The following is a 19813-nucleotide window of genomic DNA, read 5'->3' as shown; positions in this document are numbered from 1 at the left end:
TGTGCTGAGATCCCGCTGACCTGAGATCCCACTGACCTGTCCCCAACTCACAGCAACTCTTTAAAATGGGTTGGGCGAGTAACCCCTACCGCAGACATGAGCAAAACTCAGGAGTCTGGTGATTTTCCCAGAGTCACACAGCAGTAAGTGGCCCAGAAGCCCCCAAACGAATTCCTGCTCTGGGTTCCCCTCTTTACCACGTGACCACGCGTAATCCACGTAACCCCTCCGTGAGGTCATGCACTGTTATTATCCACATTTCACAGATGAGGATATTGAGGCTCAAAGAGGTCAAGTGCCTTCCCCAAAGGTGTGCAAGGAGCAAGGGGGCAAAGTCAGGATTGAATCCCAGGCTTTCCGACTTCAGAGCTCACACTTGTAATCACCGGTCTCCACTTCCCACCTTCCCATCCCCCACATAGGAGCAGGCGGAGTTCAGCTCGCTTCTTCCAAAAAGAGTCACCTTCTCTGAGAGTAATGTGATCTGTAACATGAAAATGCATGTAGAGAAACACACCCCCGTGTGAGGACAGGCTCCGCAGGGCCACGAAATGATGCTGCGGGAGACACAGGTGTGAAGGTGGCAGGGCCCGGGGGCAGGTGCCGGACACCATCTCACCCCACACTGTGCAGTGGACTTGGCATTTCATCTGCTCTTCCTATACCCTCTAATTTTAAAAACAGGTCCCTTTTTAATGTCATGAGGACATAGAAAATCGTTGAGTGGAATATCATCATGCCGTCTTTTTTATTGCTTATTATGGGTTCATTGTTACTGGGTGGGGAGAAAAGGTGCCTCTTGGTAGAACATAAGGGCACACCTCCCAAGAGACTGTGTCCCCAAACACCAGCACTGTCACAGCAGACAGCATGCTGTAGGAGAAACTCACTTCACACAAAGGGAAGGGGAGGGTAGCCGCAGAAAGGCACTCCACATCTCTAAGAAAGCAAAAAGGCCCCTCCTGCTGGGAACTTATGGGGCCAGGACTGGGGAGTTTGGGGGGACCTCATTTTCTGATCTGCTAGCCTCACACTACCTCCAAACTCTTCCTGAAACTGTTTCCTCAACCAGAGAGTTCAACCTGACTCACCTGAGAAGGAGACATAAGAGGAGCCCGTGGAGAATGGGATAGTTAAGTGACAAAGGACCAACTCCTGTCCAGACCGCCTACCCAGCAAAGGATTTAAGTGCCTGCTTTGTTCCCTGAGCTCCTATACTCCCTGCCCTACGTATTCCCAGCAGGCCAGGAGGGCATGAATGGGGAGACCCAGGTTGGCTTCGTGGTCCCACCAAGACAGTTCTGGTGGTGCTGCAGCTCTGGGCCCAAGCAGTGGAGGCAGAGACTCAGCCCGACTGCAGCGGGGACCAGGGAAACAGCTGGGGCACACGGAGCATCTTTATGGCAGCAGAAGGCAAATTTAACCCAGGCCCCTCCTCCATCCTCCGCCTGGTGGAGTTGAAGAACTCAGGCCTTCCCAGAAGCCTCCCACCTGCAAGTCTGAACAAGGGGCCCTCACTGCCATCCGTTCCTCTCAAGTGGACAAGGGCCACGTTCCTCGCTCTATGGTTTCTTGTACCTTGGTCTCTAAGGCTTTTATTGCTTGTATTGTCATTTACCTTTTCATGCCTATTAGTCTTGTTTCTGAGCGGGACTGTGTTGTTTCTGGACCGTATGCATAGCTGCATCCCCCATAATGCCCACAGGCACATAGTAGGGCTCAGCAGTTACTTGTTCAACAAGTGCCTGTGCAGGGAAAGTTAGGACCCGTCCCACATTCCCTGCTATTTCCCCACACAGCTACCACAGCACACGTCCTCCGTCACCTTCTCTCTTGGTTCATTTCTCTGTTTCTGCACCGAGTCCTGGAAATAGGACTCTTATCCACCCCTGTTGGAATCCTCCTTGCCCAGCACAGTGCCTGGCACACATCTGTTATTGGCACTCATTCACTTAACTTTTATTCCATTCCTTCTTCCACTGCTGTCTCATATGCTTCATACACATTCTCTTTGATATTTAAACCGCAATTCCATAAGAGTCCATAAGGTGGGTATTCTCCCATTTTACAGATGGAAAAACTGAGGCTCAGAGAACTTAACTGGGAACATCCAACTTATAAGAGGCAGAGGTAAGATTCAAACCCAGGCTCGCCTGGTGCCCAAACCCAAACGCTCTCTTGCAGGCCCGCAGCCACCTCAAGCCTCAAAGCAAGAGCCTCTCTTGTCAAACCCTTCCAGGCCTGTGGGATACAGAGGCTGCATCACCCTAGTAGGAAGCCTGCTTCTCCTGGGACCCAGGGAGAAGTCTCGGAGCTCGAACCTGGAGGTTTCCATCACCACGCTGGGAGCACGGGAAGCGGGTGTTTTTATTCCTCGTGGCCTCATGGCTGTTTCCTATAATGTATCCGCCCTGGAGAATGCCCGGAAGAGGTGGCTTCCGGCTGGCACAGGGAGGAGAGGGCCTCTTCCCACCCTGCAGAGAAGGGGTTTTCGCTCCAAAGCAGCAGCTCTCTCTGCCTTACCTTTGGACAGGGAGTATGGGCGGGTTTGAGTGCAGGGTCTGGATTCTGCCCCTTGTCTCTTCAGATCAATGAACAGTTATTAAGCATCCTCTAGGTACGAGAGACCGTCTGAGATGGACTCCTGGCATGGCCACCAACCAGCTGTGTGACCTTGAGAAAGGTATTCAATTGTGCTGAGGCTATTTCCCCATCTGAAAATGGGAGAACGATACTTATCTCATTGGGTTATTGGAACATTAATACAAAAATATAAGCAAGGAGCTTAGAACAATGCTTGGCACATAGCGAGTATTCAGCAAACGTTCAAAAGCATGTGAGAGATAAACAGACACGACCCTCCGTGTCAGTGTTCTCATCTGTAAATTGCTCCCAATTTGCCAGTGAGAAAGCTGACACCGATAGTAGTTGCTCCTAATTTACAGATGGGAAAATTGACATAGACAATAAGAGTGAAACCGGGACTTGAATCAAGAGGCCCTGGCTCCAAATCCTCTACCCTTCACAAGCCTCTGCCCTCCATTGTAGCTCTCACCGAAGAGCGAAGTGACACAGCTGGTGAGTGACAAAGCCAGGAGCCATCCCAATCCTGTAGAATCAGAATTAGGGAGTGACGAGGTGGGGTATTTATTATATTCACTCTTAATATAATGTATTTAATTAACTATAAGTTTGTATAATTTACCATTTAATAATGGCTGTGTTTAACAACTGACTCTCAAAATACCTGGAAACTTAGCAATCAGCTCTCATGAACCAATACTCTACAATGACCGATTACTTCTCAGGGCTCTTGTAAAACTGAAGGAGATAAGGTCAATGTCAACCATCGGTGGGCTGGAACCATCTGTGGGGCTTTGGGCAAGTTTCTTAACCTCCGTGTGCTTCAGATTTTCCCCATCTGTGAAATGAGGCTGTCATGAAGATTGCATGAGAAAATGTATGGAAAGAATCTAACCAGGGCAGATCCAGGGTGAGGCAAAATGCAACCTGTGATGAGAACCTACGGTACAAAATTCAACAAGGCGCTCCCTTCTCAGGGTTGCCCTAGTGCAGGGTCAGCAGTGGGGCGTGCCTTAAATTTTGTATGCTAAATGCCTCACTTGCCTCACCCTAGTCCCAACCCTATTCCTGGCACGTAGTAGGTAGTTGCTGTTATTACCACAAGAGCTTCCAGGAGGGTGTAACCTATCAGGGTAAATAAGACTTACAGACCGGAAAAGTTACCTAACAATATGTTGTTTGTGAGAAAAACAACCGCACGGTACACTGTCTTAGGCATATGGTAGATACCCCACGAGCCTTTCAGATAATGGGGGTTAAATTTCCACAATAATCTTCACAGCCTGAGGATACTGAACCATCTCTAAGAGACCCAGGGTTGTCTCTGGAAACGGCCACTGAAAGCAAGAATTTCTTTGCATTAATTTGAAAGATAAAAACACTAGTCCTCAAATGAACTTTCTACTACATAGTAGGTAAATAATATGTCTTATTTTTCTCCCCCAAAATCTTTTCCAGTAAAATTGACACCCGAGGGAGATGGGCCTGCTGACCTGTGGTTTCCCAAGCTCCCTGACACCCCACTGTGCTCCAACCACTCCTGGGGGTGATGGGGGTGGAGGACGCTGCTCAGACGCTGGCTGTGTTCTGTCCGGAGAAGGAGAGAGCTGTGCGGGCTGAAGGCAGTGAGATGTCTCTGGTTGAGGGATAGGGAAGAGGTACTGGGGGGTGGATTAGAGAAACAGGACCAGTAGGCCATATAGAGGAAGAGAGACGTAGAAAGAGATTTGCGGTGAGGGGTTGGCTCAGGTGATTACGGAGGCTGAGAAGTCCCACCATCTGCCATCTGCAAGCATGAGGCCCAGGAAAGCTGGAGGTGTAGTTCCAGTCCAAACCTGAAGGCCTGAGAACCGCAGGGGCTGACGGTGTCAATCCCAGTCCAAGACCAGGTCCAAAAGCCTAAGAACTGGGGGGCACATGGTGTAAATTCCAGCCTGCGTCCGAAGGCCTCAGAGCCAGGAGGACCAACATCAGAGGACAGGAGAAGATGGACATCCCAGTTCAAGCAAAGAGCAAATGTGTCCTCCATCCACTTTTTTGTTTTTTTCAGGCCCTCAGTGTTTGGATGATGCCTCCCTGCACCGGTGAGGATGACCTTTACTCAGTCTACAGGAAACACCCTCACAGACACATCCAGAAAAATGTCTGACTGGCCATCTGGGCATCCTTTAGCCCAGTCCGGTTGACACATAAAATTAACCGTCACAGGGTTGATGCCTTCAAGATTCCTGAAGTGTGTAACATTTTGAAGGAAGTCAATTCTTAAATCTCTAAATCACTTCTCTTCAATGCAATATTTGAGCAAATTCTGGACTAACAGTGAGGTATTTTGATAGCACTGGATTTAGAATGAAAAGACTTGGTTTTGTGGCAAGTAGATGGGCTATTGCTTAGGGCTGGGAGGGTTTGTGGGGGAATGAGGGTGGATGGCTAAGGGATGTGGGACTTCTTTTGGGGGTAATGATGAAAATGTTCTAAAATGGCCTCTAGTGATGGTTGCACAACTCTGTGAATATACTAAAAACCATTGAATTGTACATACTAAATGGGTGAACTAGATGGTATGTGAATTATATCTCAAAAAACTATTTTTAAGATTTTTTAATTCAAAGTTTTATGTGGTATAGTCATGAAAAATAAAAAATACTTTTAAAAAAAATAAATCCCTTACTACCTCCATAACCTTGGGTTATTCATTTGATTTCTAGAAGCCTCAATTTCTCCATCTGTAAAATGGGGACCATAGTGAGGAGCCAACGAAACGAGAGCCCTTCAAGGTGAAGAGTTTCTACACCAGCGGTCACACGGCTATGAGCTGGTTGACCATGTGAAGAGCCTCAGTCGATGACACCAAAAGCCAAGAAGAAATTCCCTTCGGCTTCCAAGAGGCATGGTGAGCACTGCAGTGTGGGCCACTCACACAGATCAGTCCTAACCCAAGCATGTTTGAGCTCTGCATGCTTCGTTCACATCCAGCTGGTCCCATGTAGAGATACTGCAAGAATATTTCTGCTTCCTGGGTTGGAAGGAGGGGCTTCCATTATGATCACTGCACACTTGATGTCTTAATATTGGTGTTTGCACCTTTCAGAAAGACCACACCACCAGGGAACAAGGATGCGGCCAGAGCCTCCCAGCCCTTCTTCACATAGAAGTGTAGCCCCTGAGTCTGGGAGGATCTCCTAGCCCTTAAGGCGTGTTGGCCTTGGGGTCTCTCTCCTCCCTGCCCAGTCTGGCTCTGCAGACTTTGGGGAACACACCTAGATTTGCTCTCTTCTGAGCCCAACGGTGATGTAAGAGAACAATGGGTTTCTACAGGGCAGCTCGGGTCACTTAGGAAGAGCAGGGTGGAGAAGGAGAAGAGGCCAGGGACCTGCAGGAGGCATTTGAACATGAGCTGTGATGGTGGGGAGGTGGGTAACCCAAAGGTGGAGGTGTGACCCCAGGCAGCCCAAGGAACACCTATGGCTGGGCACGTGCTCCCCCATTCATGTCTTGACAAGAACTGTCACTCCACACAAGGTAAAGGGCAGAGCCATACTATAGAGTGGGTCAAAGCTCTTTGGCTAGCTTTCTGTATGTGTATTTCTTCTGCCTGTTACGCAGAGAGGTGAATTAATACCTCTTGGTGACGCCACCTACGTTTGAAGTAGCTGCTAAATTTCCTTAAGCTCAAAAGTAAACTTTCTTTAATGGGTGATTAAACCAAGGGAAGCAGTAACATCATATGTGATTCACTCATCTACGTTTTTCTCTATAAAAATATCTTAAGGAAAAAAAACATTTTGCTTATAAAGCTAAGCAAGTACGGGGCTTTAAAACAGTAAACCACTAAATACAAATTATGTGTCCTTAACTCAATTCACTGTTACAAACATCCCCGTCCAACCCTGGTTGCTCTTCACAGAAAAATAATGAATTTTGTCCTTGGTCTTTTTACTCTGGGATCCATGACGTGCTTCACGTCTCTCTCTACAGCCCCCTCTCCCTCCCACGGGGGCATCCCAGAAGCTGGTGTCTGCTCCAGGGCTCCAAACTGGAAGCACACAACATCCCTGTGCCTCCTGATCAGCCTCTCTCTCAGTTATCCCTCGGTTCTCCAGTCGGCTTCTTAAAGGGGTAAACCCTTTACCTTCTGAAATTCTATTTTAAAAAAATAAATAAACGAATAAACTATCACATGCTTTCAAAAACATTTACCCAGTTTTCTTTACAGTTCCCAGTGGAGCCAGCATTGGGCAAAATAATGAAGTAGAACCAGTGTCTTCTTTGGGCCAATCTCTTCCCTCTTTCCTTATGCTTCCCTCTCCACCCACACGTTACAAGTTAGGGTTCTTAGCTGCAAGTGGCAGAAATAAAGTCTGGCTGATTCAAGCCAGATAGAAATTCACTAAGAGGATACTGTGTACTTCACATAATCTCTGGGAGAGCTAGAGAACCAAGTCTGGGACGCTGCAGCCAGAAGCAATTCCCCCAAAATACACCACAGAACTCGTCTAGCGAGAACACCACCACCATGGGCACTGGGCACCATGGCTTGTGCCAACAGCACACGACCCCTGGACACCGGACTCAGCCTCTAGCTCCACAGCCACCACTGCCCCAGGAATCCAGACCACCTCCAGAGAGAGTTTACTGATCCCACCTCTTCGCGTCACTAGCTCCTATCCTGAGTCCAGAGGCAGGCATGTCTGATCAGCAAAGTCCAGGTCGTACACCCACATCCTGGCTACAAAGGGAGGCCAGGAAAGAGAAGACATGGTCTTTTCACCTTCGAAAGTGGCCGGCTCTGCTGCCACCCATCAGAACTAGGAAAGAAGGAATTCCCTAAACACGGGGCAAAGGGTCCAGACACTGGCCAAAAAGAAAAGTACATGCACACTACATCTCCTTTCTCCAAAGCCACTCAGCTCTTTTCTGCTCTTCCGACCCATGCAGAATGACTGCCTTGGTAAGCAGAGATGCAGTGTGCTATCCCTCAGAAACAACTTCTTTCTTACAGATGACCAAAGGAAAGGATAGTGTTTAACAGAAAGCATCCATGGAGAGGAGGTATTGTAGGACAGAGGTGTTCCCACACTTGACCCAGACAGCTTCTGACTCCTACTATGTCTAAAAGAGCACAGCACACGCTGGTTTTCACTGTCTACCAGAACACAAGATGCCTCGAGGCATGGGCCATGTGGTAGATTGTTTGCAAAAGTACTGCAGATGTTCCTCTTCCTGTATGTATTCTCCTAAGTATGACTTTCCAGCTCTTCCCACCTAGAAGTAGAGTCTATTTCCCCACCCCTTGAATCTGGGCAGGCCTAATGGCTTGCTTTGGCCAACAGACTGTAGAGGAAGTGATGTTGTACCAGTTCCAAGCCCAGGCCTTCAGAGCACTTGCCTGTCTCGGCTCATTCTCTGCCATGAGAATAAGCCCCAGCTAGCCTGCTGGAGAGAGGCCATGTGGAACAGATAAGCTGTCCCAACGAGGCCATCTAAGACCAGCCAGCTGGTCGCCAAGTGAGCCCAGCTGAGACCAGAACTACCCAGCTAAGCCCAACCCAAGTTGCCCACCCACTGATTTGAGAGCTAAATAAACTGGTTGCTGTTTTAAGCCACTAAATTTTGGGGAGGTCTGTTATGTAGCAAAAACTAACAGATATAGGACGGGCGTAATACCACTGCAAAGCACCCTGGCCTCCAGACATGATGCTCAGCCTGTATGGATAGAAGGGAGGCTGCAGATGCAGTTGGTACTGCTCCCCACCAACGCCCCCTCACCCTCACCATTTCAGTGCATGCCTGTCCAAATGCCAGTTGCCAGCACCTCTATCTCGGCTACCAGAGCCCACCTGCCCACCCTCACATCAGGCCATGAGTGCCAAGTGGCCCTCAACCCATCACTGAGGGGCTGGTGTTTGAACACCCCAGCTCCCTTGCCCCTTGGGTATGCTGGGTCTGAGGCATGTGTCGTTTACTGGCTCCCAGATCATCCCAGGAGGATCAAGGTCCACCTACCCCTGGGGATAACTAACTTGGTAACAAACCCATTATCGGCTGCCTTCCCTTCTCTGACTCACTTCTCCAACTCTCCGTTTGGTGTTTCCTGGGATCACCTCTCAGATAAACTACTTACACTCAAATCCTTATCTCAGAGTTTGCTTCTAAGCAACTCTGGCACTGAGATGGGGCATCCACACAGAAACACTTCTGTCATCGGCCCCTCAGCTCCGTGTTCCACTATTACCGCCCAACTCCTGTCTGGGAGTCAGCTGCATAGACACTGCCCACTACCCCACCCCGCTGCCCCTGAGCACAAACACTGCAGCACAGCCCCTCACAAGGCTTCAGTGGCTTGAAGGACCACTTCCTCCACCATCTGGCTTTGTCAACAGTTATAGCTTTTTCCTTCACTCTCCAGTGAAGAAAATATGCCAACTGTCTCATCTCATGGTCTGGAGGGTGAAGGTGGTGGAGAAGGAAAGACTTAGAGGAGACCCAGACTTGGAACAAAAAAGTGTGGAGCAGGCTAGGCTGTCCCCGCCTGTTCCTCTGATCAGATCTGAGCCCCCAACAGGACACTGTAGTCAGAGGAGCAAGTTCAGTAAACACAGCCCCAGACCCCAGGGCTCAGGGGCCATCTGCACAGCATATACATTCAAAGATACTTACCAGATGCCTGTTAGGCACCGAGTAGTGCTCTGGGTGCTAGGATAAAGTGCACGCACGTGCACACACACACACACACACACACACACACACACACACAACATATATCTATCCCCCAGGCCAGGGGCATCTGTCTTAGAGCTTCACAGGACAGAAGAAACAGAAGTGGGAATGGATTCTGGAGTCAGGCAGACTTGTATTCAAATCCTGTCTCCATCCTCAAGGAGCTGTGTGACCTTGGACATGTTGGTTAACCTCTCTGTGTCTGTTTCCTCCTCTGTGAGGCAGAGATAAATAGCAGTACCTATCTTACAGGGTTGTTGGGAAGGTAGACATATATATGAACCCTTAATAAACCTCAGCTATTAGGACTAGTTTTCTTAAGGCAGTGCATCTCTGTTATATAACCTGACGTGTTTCCCACAAACTCCCACAAACTCCACTAACACAGGGCCCAGCAGGAATCTACATGAGAGAGGCCAGTGGTCGAAATTCCTTCAACATAGCCACCCTTTGTTTGCATGTTCTTCACTTCTATGAAGAATAGGCTTCTTCTCATTGCCTTTGTTTAGAAAAAAAGCCTTATTGGGCTTTTATTTTTCTTATTCTTGATAGAAATATGAGTACAGAGAAATATTTCTCTACCATTAGGGGGAAAAGGTTCAGGCAGTCCTGGGGACTTACAGGGAGTGGTGGAGTCTGGGGCAGGCTGGAGAGCATGAGCCTCATCTTAAAAGAAACTGGTGGGGCTTCCCTGGTGGCGCAGTGGTTGAGAGCCCGCCTGCCGATGCAGGGGACACGGGTTCGTGCCCCGGTCCGGGAAGATCCCACGTGCCGCAGAGTGGCTGGGCCCGTGAGCCATGGCCGCTGAGCCTGCGCGTCCGGAGCCTGTGCTCCACAACGGGAGAGGCCCCAACAGTGAGAGGCCCGCGTTCCGCAAAAAAAAAAAAAAGAAACTGGTGCTACTTAGATCCACGTGACTGATGCCACAATTGATGCCAAAGGGGACTTTGAGTCTTACGTGGCCAGATCTCCCAATATTTCCAGAGATGCCAGACAACTGGATTATTATTTTTTAAATCTCTTCACTTTTTAAGTGTTGGCTCAAAATATTTAGAAATGTTCTGTAGAGCAGCAGTCCCCAACATTTTTGGCACCAGGGACCAGTTTCGTGGAAGACAATTTTTCCACGGACGGGGGTGGGGGGGGATGGTGCAGGCGGTAATGCGGGCGATGGGGAGCGGCAGGTGAAGCTTTGCTCGCTCATCTGCCACTCACCTCCTGCTGTGCGGCCCAGTTCCTAACAGGCCATGGGACCAGTACCAGTCAGCGGCCCAGGGACTGGGGACCCCTGGTACACAGTGCAGTACATTTAATGGGTCCATGGGCTGACTCAGACCCATAGGCGGTGACACTGAGGCCTCCCATCCTTTGCTCATCTCAAGGTCTCTGCAGTCTGAGCTTCATGATGCAGGGCTGCTACCCTACCCAGCCTCAGTGGGCACCATTCACATTCGATTCCTTGAGACGTGTGGCTCAGAGCAGTAGCAGGGGCCCTCCCGTACCCACAGAGCCAGTGTGCGAGCAAGCCTTTCTCCAGACAGTTGCTGGCCCTTGCCAATCTCCCTCCTCCGACCCACTGGCACTAAATGTCCTATCCAATCAGCAGGGTCTCACAAGCTACTGACCTCTAATTATCTCAAGCTTGTCTTTTATTGGATCAGTATACAATGCTATCTGTATAGCATTAATTGATGGTTTCATTAGTTTATATCTTATCTCCCCAACTAAAATGTAAACTTTATGCACAAGGATCACATTTTATGTCTTTTTGAACCATATAACACCTTTATACTGTATTAGCACCCAATACCTACCTATACGTTGACTGCTTCATCACAGAGGTAATTCTGAATTTGTTGTTATTGTGGGTGGCATGTGGATAATACTTCAGGCTACAGAAAAAATCTTTTCCAGGTACATGAAGAAAGAGGAATATATAGGGGCCGGTCCTAAATTTATCTAAAAAACAATTCACCATCTGTATGCCTTCCATGTCAGCCCATGCCAGCCATAGAGCGCAATCCTGCAGCAGGGGGTGTTTTAATGTTGTCGTTGAGAGTAGCTTATTGTTAACTTTCTTACCGGTAAAATGGAATCATCCAGGCTTACTAGCCATCTTCCAGAGAGGCCAGAGAGAAGAAAGAATCCATCTCCACCATCTCCATTTATAAAGTATATTTAAAATCAGAATATTAGGTATGTTGCGGCTGAGTGCACTGTTAGGTGGCTAAAGTACATGAGAAAAAGAATCTCAGTTGTTAATTTATGCCTGGGTTGAACTATTTATATTTAACCAGGCGATTATTTAATTAAACAGTCCATTCCCTTTGGGGTCTCCCTGTAGTCTCTCTAATTTGTTAGGCAGAATAAAACAACCCATTTGCCCTTGTATTTACTCTTCCCTTCTCAAGGCTACTTAATTTTTTTTTCTATTTTAATAGGCCTAGAACCCCTAATAAAAGAGAGTTGAACAAACAGTCTGAGAACAGAGGAGTGAATGCAAACACAAAGTACTTGCATCACAAGGCAGGCCAGCTGGAAGGAGTTTTGAAGATAACTGAATCCAACTCTCTCCTTCTACAGATGAGGCAACCAAGACCCAGAAAGGTTGGGTGACTCACCCAAGGGACCCACAGCCAGTGAGGGAGACTACCCTCATCCGATGCCCAGTGCTTGCTCCACTCTCATTAACCCGGGACACCAGGGCTCCTTCGAACCTCCCCAGCCAGGCTCTAGAAGGGCCTAGTCCCATAGAACAGTGGGCTTGTAGACTTGGAAGCGAAAAAGCCTAAACCAACAGCAAACTCTTATCCATTCAGTATTTGTTGAGTGACTGCTAAATGCCAGGAGATGAAACACTGGAGGCAGAACAGTGAACAGGGGTCCAGGTGTTGCTTTGCCAGATTTACCTCCAAGTTTAGTGGGGTGATAGAGGACAAATAAAAGAATACATGAACGTGACACTTACAGAAAGTGTCAAGTATTAAAAATACCCAACCAGGATGGTATGACAGAGTGGGGAGGAGGGGGCAGCTTTGGACAGGGTGTCAGGGAATCACTCTGCAATGTCCATGATGGGGGCGTAGGGGCAGGGCTTCGGTTTGAACATTACCAGCAACAGGAAGTTGAGCATCTCCAAAGGCCAGCTCAGCTTGTTAAAAAGTTCTTTCCTAGACCGAGCTGAAATCTACCTCCCTGGGACTTCAGATTTCAGTAACTCATTCTCATGAACGTCACAGAGAGGAGTCAGCTAAGAGATGTTAAACAGCATGTTCAAATGCTAAACACAATCCTCAAATAAGACAGTTGCTTCGATGTCTTAATTTAAAATGGCGTGTTTGGGAAAATACAACATACCAACGAGATGACTTACATGTTCTCAACCTCCAGTTCATAAAAGGGTTTCAAACCACCACTTCAAAGGAGGTTCAGACAGCCAGCTTCTAGAGTCCTGGACCTGTCCATGTGAGTCACCCAACATCACCAACAAGACACACCAACTCCCTTCCGCCTAGAACCCTAGTTGGGGTTTTACAGCATCAAACACTGCTGCCCCATCGTTCGAGGTGGCAAAGGGTATTTGGCTGTGCGCGTTTTGCTTTCTAAGATATTCGTGGAATCATAGAACTAAGAACTCATCTGGCCCAACCCCCTTGTTTCATAGACAAGGAAATGGAAGCCCGGAAATAAGCAATGACCACTCAGGTCTATCAGCAAGTTGTGGCCAGGGTGGGACTTAGCTCCTCCAGCCCCAAAACCAGCTGGGCGTGGTCGGGCAGTTGCACTTAACGGATAACTCCCAGCTTTACCTGCGTGTTAGGACAGACTTCCAGTCCTCCAGTGATTTCTCATGCGTGTTTAAGAAGAGAAAGCCCAGCTCCCTAACGTGGACCCACAGCGCAGAGACCTTCCAGACATCTGAATGCACGCTGAAGGGGCCGGGGACAGGCGTCGCTTGGTTGTGAGTGGGGAAGGGGTCCTCCACTGCGCAGGAAGACCAGCTTCTGATCCAGAGCCAACCACAAGAGGCAGAATGTGGGAAGAGAAGCCAAGGTCAGGGACCACACCGAAGCCAAACCTATTCCAGCTTCTATCTGAGTTCAAATATCTGATGGAACCCACTGCCTGGCTGCAATGTCTATAAGCCGAGCAGTGAAGTGGTCAGTAACACGAGAAGAAAGAGGGCTGAGTCTTGAGCCAGTCAGTGAAGCGCCCAGGCCCTGCCCTCCTTCCCCCCACTTCAGGTAAGCAAGGGAGGAGTTGAGCAGTGGTGGAGCTGATTGGCAGGGCCTCCTTCTTCTGCCCTTGCTGGCATCTGCTGCTGGCTGGAGCTCTGAGAACGTAGCCGTTTTTTCCCTCTGACTCCCGGCATTAGCAGGAATAAATGACTTTCTTGGGTGGAAGGAGAACGCTGGAGTGCAATTCAGTAGTACGGGCAGCATCTCTCAGAAAAGGAAGCATCAAAAAAAGAAATACCAGGACCTCTCTGGTGCTGCACTGGTTAAGAACCCACCTGCCAATGCAGGGGACATGGGTTCGAGCCCTGGTCCGGGAAGCTCCCACATGCCACGGAGCAGCTAAGCCCGTGCACCACAACTACTGAGCCTGTGCACCTAGAGCCCGTGCTCCGCAACAAGAGAAGCCACCGCAGTGAGAAGCCCGCGCACCGCAATGAAGAGTAGCCCCCCCTCGCCACAACTAGAGAAAACCCACACGCAGCAACAAAGATCCAACGCAGCTAAAAGTAAATAAATAACAAATAAATAAATTAAAAAAAATAAAAAAGGAAACACCAACTCCAGCAGCCAGCCAGTGCCTTCCAGAGCAGATCCCAGTTTCAGGTAGACAAGAAGGCTGGTAGCTGATTAAACAGTAATCACCTTAGCCCTGGGGAGGGTCCCACATCCCCAGGGTCTCCCATCACTCATCAGGCAGGATGACACCCATCTGAGCGGTACAATATTATTCTCTCCACCACTAGCCATGCAGCAGCACGGCCAAGGCAAGGACCTGGTTTTCAATCAGCTGCTGCACCGGAGGACGAGCCCAGCGCAGTTGCCGTCACCATATCGTACCTCAGATTCCCCCTTGGTAAGAGAGGCAGAAAACAAGCCTTCCCTCTGCTCATCCCCCCGCCCCCCTGGGCTGCAGAGAGGGTGACCAGATGGGATGGAAACATCCCACGGAGGGATGGGCTGGGAGGAGACAAATTCTCCTCCATAACTGTGGGTCCCCAGGGGAGAGCAAATATCAGAACCCAGACCTGCTGAGTGACCCCAATGCCATCTGACATCTGTCTCCCAAGTCGAGTATGGGGGCTGAGAGCTTGGGTGTTGGGGTCACACAGACCTGGGTCCTAGCTTGGTCATGTATGATAGGTGGTTGGGAACGGTGACTTCTCCCTGAACCTGACTTTCCGCATCTGTGAAATGGGTCTCATGATAGTACTTACTCACAGGTACTGTCAAATGAGACCGTGTGACGGAGGCTGGGCCCAGAGCCTAGCATGCTTGGTCAGTCTACACAAATGCTGAATTGTGTAGGTTTTTTTAAATGTAAATTTTAAAGAATCGCCTACAACATACACAGCACACATGAGTTTGAGGCCGCAAATCCAGAGGGTGGGCCAAGGCAGGAAAGCACGCCAAGTGACGACACTGAAACATCTCTGCAGAAGGGCTCTGTCATCCTGAGGGCTGCTAACTGCTCCCACACTCTCAAAACCACCTTTGTCCAGGGTCTTTTCACTCCTGAAGCTCCTTCCTCTCCATGTCATCTGATCCTCACCACAACCCTAGAAGGTGGCCAGGGTGAGTATGCTTCCTGTGCCCCTTTTTTTAAGAGGAAAAGGAGTCTCAGAGAGGTTAAGTGACTTACCCAAGGTCACACAGCTGATAAGCGGCTGAGGAGAGTCACAGATGCAGGCTCCTGCCTGATAGGGCTGGAACGAGAGGGAGGCAAGTAAGGTGCCTGGGGTGTAAAACATAAAGAGGCAGTCGCTGGCACGTGGGAGTGAGCATCTCCTTCACCTCGGCCCTGCTGCCTGACCCCAAGCCATGGGCCTTTCCCGGACCACGAGGCTGCTGCTCCCACACGCTGCACTTGCAGGTCAGCCCTGGGAGAACCCGCCCCCAGAGCCTTGGGGTGGCCACATCTACTGGCTGAGCAGGGCATCTTCCTCCGTCAGAATTCAAGAACATTTTCCCGGAGCCCAGCTGCTAGAACCACTTCCCAAAAGAGTGGAATGGAACAGAGGGCGAAGGTGGCGCCCTAACGGCCACGTGAGGCTCCCACGCACCCTTGAGCCCGAGGGCCTGGGAAGAGAGGCTGGGCCAGGCCCGCGGAGGCCTCACAGTCCCCACCAGCCTTAGGGAGAGATGGGCTGCGACAGGCAGGGCACGTGGGTGACTCCCGGGACCGTGACCCCAGTATGCTGGTCTGCCCGGCCAAGCTCTCCTCTCTACAGCCCCTCAGAGCACAGCTAGGCCCCAGCTTGGCCTCCCTCGACCTCGCACAAAGTGTGAAAGGCACCAACCAGCTCCCAGAGATTTCTTTTGAATCTGCCAAGAGAAACCCTTTTCTAACGCGGATGGTCACATGAAGTAATTAGCAGCTTGCCCCAGTCTGCATTACTGTGTATTTAGCTTTTCTAAAGAAGCAACACCTGTGTACCAAGGGGCAGCGCCAGGTCATTGGCAGCTGTGTAGGCTTGAGAACTGATCTGCTGGGATTCAAGTCCCACTTCACCTGGGCAAGTTACTCACCTGCTCTGGGCCAATTCTCTCCTTCTATAAAAAGGTAACGAGATCAGCACTACCATCTTCAGGTTGTTGTTATACAAAAACCAGCCACGATGTATTAAGTACCTATAACGGGCCAGGTACTGAATTTCTTTTTTTTTCCTTATATGTATCTTTTTTTCTTATATGTATTTTTTAACACTCATAGCAGCTCTGTTTCTATTCTTGAGGTGTAGCTTACATGCGGTAAAGTGCATAAATCTTCAACATGCAGCTCAATGAACTTTTTATGTGTATATACTCTACCTTCTAATCAAGTCTCTATCGATACAGGTCACTTTTGCTGCTTCTGAACTTCATATACATGAACTCATGTAAAATGTGCTCTTTTGTGGCAGGCTTCTTTCACTCAACTTTCTGTTTTTGCAGTTCGCCCATGTTGTTGTGTATATATGTCATTTATTGTCATGTATCCTTTTACACAGCTGCACAGTATTCCATCGTGTGACTGTGCTACAGCTTGTTTATCCACTGAACTAGGTGTTTGTCTTCACCTTCATCATCACCACCATCATCATCATTATCATCATCATAATCCCATTTTGCAACTGAGAAAACTGGGGCCCTGAGCTGCTCACTAGGTTTTTAGCCTGAGGTCTCGGAGTGCAATTGACTCTGAGCAGGAACTTGAATCCAGGTTCCTGACTCCAAAACCAACTCGTTACCTGGGCAACAGAGCCTCCCTTCCTCCTGCAGTGCTGGGGTGGGCAGGAAGGAACTCTGTTCCATGTGGTCATGAGCTCCTTCTCCCGGAGGCATCACTGGGAGTCAGGGGCAGCTACCTGACTGGCTTCTGGTTGTGAGAAAATTGCCTCAGGTTTGGCCATTGCCAATATTTATTTTTCACTGTCCCCCTGATAGCGCAGGTACCGTCGTCACTCACAGCCCTGTACCTTGAGACCCAGCCTTTGCCAATATGTCGAAACAACTGCAAACAGCCTCAGCGTGGTGGAGGCATCCTTGGCCCCCAAGCAGCAGCTGGCTCTCGTGGGCAGGAGGAGGGAACCTGGCCCAGCATGTGGGCAGCCCCTGCCCTAGCTCCGCAGAGACTAATTTCCCACAGTGGTAAGTCAGATGTAACCCTTTGGGGCTCCTGCAGAAAGCATCGTAAGCCCTTGGGCCAGAAGGTTTCTCTGTAGGCCAAGCTTTACCCACAAAGAGGTGGGTCACCACAGGGCCCCCCCAGTGCTGACCTGACCTCAAGAAAAAGCCAAGATTTCACCCTGCTTCCCAACTCTCTGAATCCCTGTTTGCTGCTAGAGGCCGGCCTGAGGAGGGCCATCTGCAGGGCAGCAAGGGGGTGGTGCAGAGCCTGGCTGGTCTCCCCTGCCCCTGCCCCTGCCCCTGCCCACTGAACTCAGGTAGTGTTTAGGTCAGTCCAGCCAGATGTGGTTAAATGGTTGGCTACGTGCAGGGAGGGAGACCCTGGGGGAAGAAGGGCACAGGGCCAAATCCCAAGGTGGCCCTGGGGCACCCTTTGCCCTGTCAATCATTAACAGAAGCCACCCCATGACAGGCAAAGAAGGAGAAAGTCCAAGGGGGTGGCCTGCCCTCCTCCTGGGCACCATCCTCCAAACGCACCAATCCAGGGCCTTGTGGGACATGAGATCATGACACCCAGTGGAGGGGGTGTGCGCAGAGTCATCTAATCCAACTGGTCCTCTCTCAGGCCCCTGCAAAATCTCCACAAAGGCCAAGGGAGACAGGAACTAACACTGGTCGATTTGCAGTTACTATGTGCTAAGGACCACGCCAGATGCATTCAGCGTGCCAGCCTATGACAGGGTAGGGAAATGCAGTCATGGAGCAGGCCTGCCTGGGTTCAAATCCTGACACTTCTAACTGTGCGACGAATGAGTGAACTTCTCTACGCCCCAATTTCTCCATCTGCAAAATGGTGGTAGTACAGAACTTCCTCTGAGGGGCCACTTTGAGCATTTAACTAGTTAACACACATAAAGTTCTCAGACTACCTGCACTGATGAAGAACCATCATTGCTGTGGTTCACTTGATCTTCACAGTCACCCCTCAAGATACAGATGGAAAATCCGAGATTGAGTCACTTGCCCAAGGCGCAAGCTGGCATTAGCAGAGCTGGGATTTGAACCCAAGTTGAAGGGCTCCGACCTCCATGCCATAGAAACTTCCTCAGGCCGTGACCCCGTCTGCCCAGCAACTGGTGCCTTGTGATCCAGTTGGCTGCAAAACCCATCTCGTGTCTGCCTCCACATTCTCCCAAATGTCCTCCTTTCGCCAGAGTGACACTGGGGCACAGCAGGCTCCCAACCTTCCTCCCGAAAACGAGGCTTCCAGACCTAAAAAGGTAAATCATTGCTCAGTGGCCAAAAGAGTTCATGTCTTTGAGCTGCTCCAAGGCAAGAAATTTAACCAAAAGCCAGACCATGAGCTGCAGGACCAACAGCCATGGAGGCCCTGCCCAGCCAGGACAGACCTTGTAAAGGGCCCCCAAAGAGAGATGCCCCAAGGTCCAGAGCAAGAGGTGGGGAAGTAGGCCTCACGCCCCAGGAAGCTGGCTGACAAAGGCAGGCCTGGCCTTTCCTGCTCCACTTCCCTCTGTGGAGGCCTCACTTCCAGCTCTCTCTGCATGGCTCCTATCTCCCGCAGCTCTAGAGGCACTCATGGAGGTCCCCCGCCAGCTCTGGGCTCACATCTCCCCGGATTCCCTGCCAGCCTAGAGCACAGGACTAGGGCTGCTGCCGCTGAGGCCTTTCATCACCTAATATCCTGGAAAAAGCATGGGCCCAAAAAGATTCTGCTACTTCATTTCCCAAGTAGCTTTGGACCCTGGTATCCCTTCTACCTTTAAGATCTATATGGTAAAAAATCAGGTTCTTGTGGTGACCATGCATGGGCTTGGGTGGCCTAAATCTCAGCCCGTGTGAGTTTCCCATGGAGACACTTAGGTGGGCTGAAGGGTCAAGTCCTGGGGACAGAAAGCTTCCCCAGGCCATAGGGAACCTCACCTCGCCTCTTCAGCCAGTGTCTGCACTCCAGGGTCTCTGGGAATCAATGCTTCCATCTTTGTTATCACTCAGGGGACTGACTCCAATGGAGGGAATTCTGGGCTGGTCAGTGGATATGCTCAGCCCTCTCTGAACCCAACCGGTGTCTCCATGAGCTGGGGAATTAGAAAGATATCTGCCATATGCCCAACCACTCCTACGGAAAACAAGCTCAAGGTGCGCTATTCTATGTCTTTTTGCTTTTAGTCAGAGAGGAAGCTCACATGTCCCCACCACCACCATCACCACCCACCGCAAATACACACATTCATTCCCTCCTCAAGAGACAGGAGGCCTAGGTTTCCTCCAGACCCAGGAAGCGCTGCTTTTCCCCCTCCTTCCACCACCAGCCCCTGCCCTGAAAGAGGTAATAGTCCCTTTTTTCTACCTCACCGCCCTGCCCCCCAGCAGGCACCTGCTGGCCAGGGAAGGAAGAGTCGACAGGGTGCCTAAGGTAGGTCTTCTCCAACCTCAAGGATAGCCCTGGCCCAGCTGATGTCTGCTGCAGACCTGCCTGCCTCGGGAGAGGCCGGGTGGAATTCGAGTGGAAATTCAGCTTACTGCCCAAAACTTACTGAGCGCAAGGAACCGAAGGCAGCTAGGCCTCAGATAACGATATCCATCTCTGCCTCCTCGGAAAGAAATCTTCCCAAGAACCAGACTCAGGATTTTCAGAAGGATCCAAC

This window comes from Stenella coeruleoalba, assembly GCF_951394435.1.
Source record: "Stenella coeruleoalba genome assembly, chromosome: 2".
NCBI classification, from domain to species: domain Eukaryota; kingdom Metazoa; phylum Chordata; class Mammalia; order Artiodactyla; family Delphinidae; genus Stenella; species Stenella coeruleoalba.
This window is presented reverse-complemented; position numbering follows the sequence as displayed.